At 36.7% G+C, this 4,558-nt stretch overlaps 1 protein-coding gene across 3 annotated transcripts in view; it reads right to left on the minus strand.

Moving 5' to 3' along the window:
• specc1 (sperm antigen with calponin homology and coiled-coil domains 1) overlaps window positions 1–4,558 on the minus strand; it is a 105,520-nt gene that overhangs the window by 93,115 nt on the left and 7,847 nt on the right. The gene's annotated exons all lie outside the window — the stretch shown is intronic.

Below are 4,558 nucleotides of genomic sequence, written 5' to 3' on the forward strand. Positions count from 1 at the left end.
AATTAGGGATGTAACGATTACCGGTTTGACGATAAATTGTGATAAAATACCCCACGGTTAGTATTACCATTTCATATTTGAATTATCACTATAACCGTATTGGATTACCGCGATTTGAACAACTGAGGATAAATAAATACTGTACTGAAACTAAAACATTTAAATGAAAAAAATAAAAAATAAAGCTAAAAAAATATAAAGTCATTATAATAATAAATAATAATTAAATAAATGAAACTACTGACTGCGGTGCGGGGCTGTGCACACGTCAGTCAATGTCGGTCCGGACTCGGCTCGGGTTTTTCTTTAAAAAATAATAACGTATGCATGTGGGGTTTGGGTAAGAAGTGACTGGGGTCGGGTCCAGATCTCAGCTCCAGCGCCCACTGCACTGTTGCATGTGAGAAACATCAAACGGCAAACGAAACTGAAAGCATAACGAAACCGCGCGACTCGTTTGAGCTGTGCAGCGCTTTTAGAGTGTAGAGCCTAGTTTATACTCGCCGAGTCAGGAAAAATTACGCGAATATTGAGGAAACGATGGATGGGTTTCATGCTAAAGTAAAGTAAAAGACCGCTTCTTAAACCAAAGGTGAACATGTTGGTATTCTTGTGGGACAAAAACATGCAAGCACTGTCACCGACAGCAAGTTTTACTTTGATATCAGCCTTTTTTTTTACTCCCTAATATCTGTATCGGCCCCAAAAAAAACCATATCGGTCGGGCTCTAATAATTTCCCCCTTTTAGAATCCATAACACTCCTATAGCAAGAAAATGCCAATTCAAAGATGGACTCACATAATCATGTACTATTGCATTGCAGATAGGTTGTCATATAAGCAAGTCGATCAGTTCATATTTTACATACTGTACAAATTATCTAGATATTGTGCTGGGAACAAAATAAATCTGTACTTTAAAAGGAATGTAACAAATCTAAGTTCTTAATAGGTTTTCATGAGGACGTTTACAGTTCTCTAAAGTTCAGCAAACAGAACAGAACAAAATCTATACTACACTGTGATTAAACATTCTACATGGTAAATGCATAAACAGTTTATCAGAGGCCATCTAACTCTAGCCAACCACAGACATATTTCATTTTACTGGGCAAGTGGTCAAAACACTGTGCTCTGAATTAATGATTTCATACAGATCTGAAGTTCAGCCAAAATATGAGGGTTTGTAGTCATATACAGTATTTAGCCAGACGTGTTCCAACATACTGTAATCACTTAACTTATATAGTACAGAATATTGCATTAAAAAGTAATATATTTGTTACTAACTTATGTTTACAACCATAATACATTCACAACTGTAGGTCTAATTTTAATATGTAAAAATATATTTAGATAAACATCCAAATGTTATCTTTATAGCAAAATCTCTATTAGGGTGGTCTTTAAGAGGGGGAGACATCCGCCTATGGTGGAGGGGAGCGTTCGCACTCTTGTCCTTGTGGAAACTCAGTCTTATTACTGACTGAGCTGCCTGACATGAAGTTAGTGACAACAGATCTGCAGTGCAGACTCATGGAGTCCAGCTGTTTCAAAATGATGTTCAAATCACATTCTTGGTAGATTTATTCAATGCTGACTCTTACAAAGGCAGACTCATTTATCAGTCCAAGCCTTCTACATCATAAATGAATCATAACTAAAAATAATATTTGATAAATCAGAGATCTAGATAGTGGAAGGAAATGTCATCAAAATGAAACTCTTGATGAACATTCATAGCACTGTAACTGCTAGTTGTTAAAACAATCTTTACTTTTGCCAAAGGGTGCAAGGGTGTAGAGGTAGATAAAGCCTAACCTCAGCTGAGGAGTGTTTGTGTGTTCAGCATAAGAACCTACTGTTTCATCTCAAAAGCACACACATTAACACACAAACACACAGTGTTTGGCAGCATTTTCCATCGTAGATAAGGCTCCTGCAGTGGTAAACTGGCAGTCAGCCACGATCTCTGTGCCAGACAACACACATCCTCATTTACCAGCCACACACACATCAAGACTTCAAATTCCAGTAAGTCTCACAAAGAAATCTTCTAGTGGCCTAACAAAGAAGGCAAACCTCAGGGAACTCAGTTTTCAGAAAACTCATGATTTTCACACATGTATCAAGCACAATTCCATCACCAGAACAGAAGACGATTACAATAACACTGCAATTGAACTGAATGTCAGCTTTCATGAGCCACTGAAAGTAAGTCAAGAACAGATACAGCTATATCAATATATGAAGTGATATGAAGAAAGAGATACCCGAGAGACTGAGGATGTGCAAGAGGACAGAGAGATAAAGCAGACTGTTGCTTTCCATCTCTGCAGTTAAAGCTGGCTGAAATGAAGCAAACTTTGAAATGGAAATGCAATAGAAAGTTTATCCCCTGGGGTGGATTGTGGACATGTAACACACACATAGAGATAATCTCTTTTTCTACCACACTGAGACTCTTTTCATTCAGTGATACTCAACACATTCCTAGCACACACACTGATATCCACATAACTAGATTTTTAAATATTCAGAAAAAAATTTGAGTGGTTCTTGCATGTAGTGTTGCTTTCGTCAACGAAAATTATGACTAAATATCATTGAGAAAGTTTATTTATTGTGGACATGTAACACACACATAGAGATAATCTCTTTTTCTACCACACTGAGACTCTTTTCATTCAGTGATACTCAACACATTCCTAGCACACACACTGATATCCACATAACTAGATTTTTAAATATTCAGAAAAAAATTTGAGTGGTTCTTGCATGTAGTGTTGCTTTCGTCAACGAAAATTATGACTAAATATCATTGTCAACGAACCTTTATCACGTGACGAAAATGAGACCAGACGCAACGTAAAATCCAATCACAGTGGAGGGGCGGGACTAATACCACTCGACCAATTGTCACACATTCTGCTTGTACTACGACTGAACAACAATGGAGAAGTTCATATTTCTTGTCTCCGAGTATTCATGTCTGTACCAGATGTGATTCCTGAACTACTATGAATATTGCTTTGAAAAATAATGCTTGCAACATTTACTTCATGACCAAAATGTCTCAAATGAAAAACAAAGCACTCATAGCTAGACATTTTTAGCAGAGCACCTGGCATTTTCAGCTGGCTAAAAACGCTTTTGTGGACACACAGACTTAAAGTTGCCTTTAAATGAGAATTGTTATCAATTTTTCTTTCCTATTGTGCCATATATTTAAGTGAAATAACTTACTGAAAAGGGGAAAAAAGGTAGGACGACACTTTACTTTGACTTTGATCCAGAATTGACAGGATTGTAAAAATGTAAAAATGGATGGTAGATGGATAATAGTTTCATTTGAATGACATATATGGCTTAAATAGGCATGGGATGTTGACGGTATGATAACCTTAAACAAAATATCACGGTTTCATGGTGTCACGGTATTGTCGTTACAGCTCTAAAATGTGTTATTTTTAAATGACTGGGTAAAAAAAAAAAAAATTGACTAGACTAAAAAGAGTATGAACGTGACTAAAACTAATAAAAACTAAAATGACAGCTTCACACAAAGACTAGACTAAAACTAAAATTAAAACAGGCCGCCAAAAACAACACTACTTGCAAGTCCCACCACAGCTCTAAGGTGGTTGTCAAGATGTAGCTATGCAGTTGCTAAGGTGTTGCTAAGCCCAAAGAGCCTATTCTTACGCCGTGTGTCCACCAAAGCATTTTTTCCCTAGACTAACATATTTTTTCAATTGTTTTCAATTGGAGCGCCGTGTCTTTTTTTTTTAAACGCCAGCAGTGTGACGAGCACTGAGCTCTTTTTATGTTGAGCGCTGGGTGATTGGGAGTTTATTCTTGCCACCGAGAGTTGAAGAATGTTCAGCTTTGGGTAAAACGCAGTGCTCATCACTGTCACTTTTTAGTCAGCCATCCAATCACAGTGGAGGGGCGGGACTAATACCACTCGACCAATTGTCACACATTCTGCTTGTACTACGACTGAACAACAATGGAGAAGTTCATATTTCTTGTCTCCGAGTATTCATGTCTGTACCAGATGTGATTCCTGAACTACTATGAATATTGCTTTGAAAAATAATAGTTGCAACATTTACTTCATGACCAAAATGTCTCAAATGAAAAACAAAGCACTCATAGCTAGACATTTTTAGCAGAGCACCTGGCATTTTCAGCTGGCTAAAAACGCTTTTGTGGACACACAGACTTAAAGTTGCCTTTAAATGAGAATTGTTATCAATTTTTCTTTCCTATTGTGCCATATATTTAAGTGAAATAACTTACTGAAAAGGGGAAAAAAGGTAGGACGACACTTTACTTTGACTTTGATCCAGAATTGACAGGATTGTAAAAATTTAAAAATGGATGGTAGATGGATAATAGTTTCATTTGAATGACATATATGGCTTAAATAGGCATGGGATGTTGACGGTATGATAACCTTAAACAAAATATCACGGTTTCATGGTGTCACGGTATTGTCGTTACAGCTCTAAAATGTGTTATTTTTAAATGACTGGGTAAAAAAAAAAAAAA

The sequence above is a fragment of the Sinocyclocheilus rhinocerous genome, unplaced genomic scaffold, assembly GCF_001515625.1.
Source record: "Sinocyclocheilus rhinocerous isolate Xijiao unplaced genomic scaffold, SAMN03320098_v1.1 scaffold1319, whole genome shotgun sequence".
NCBI lineage: Eukaryota > Metazoa > Chordata > Actinopteri > Cypriniformes > Cyprinidae > Sinocyclocheilus > Sinocyclocheilus rhinocerous.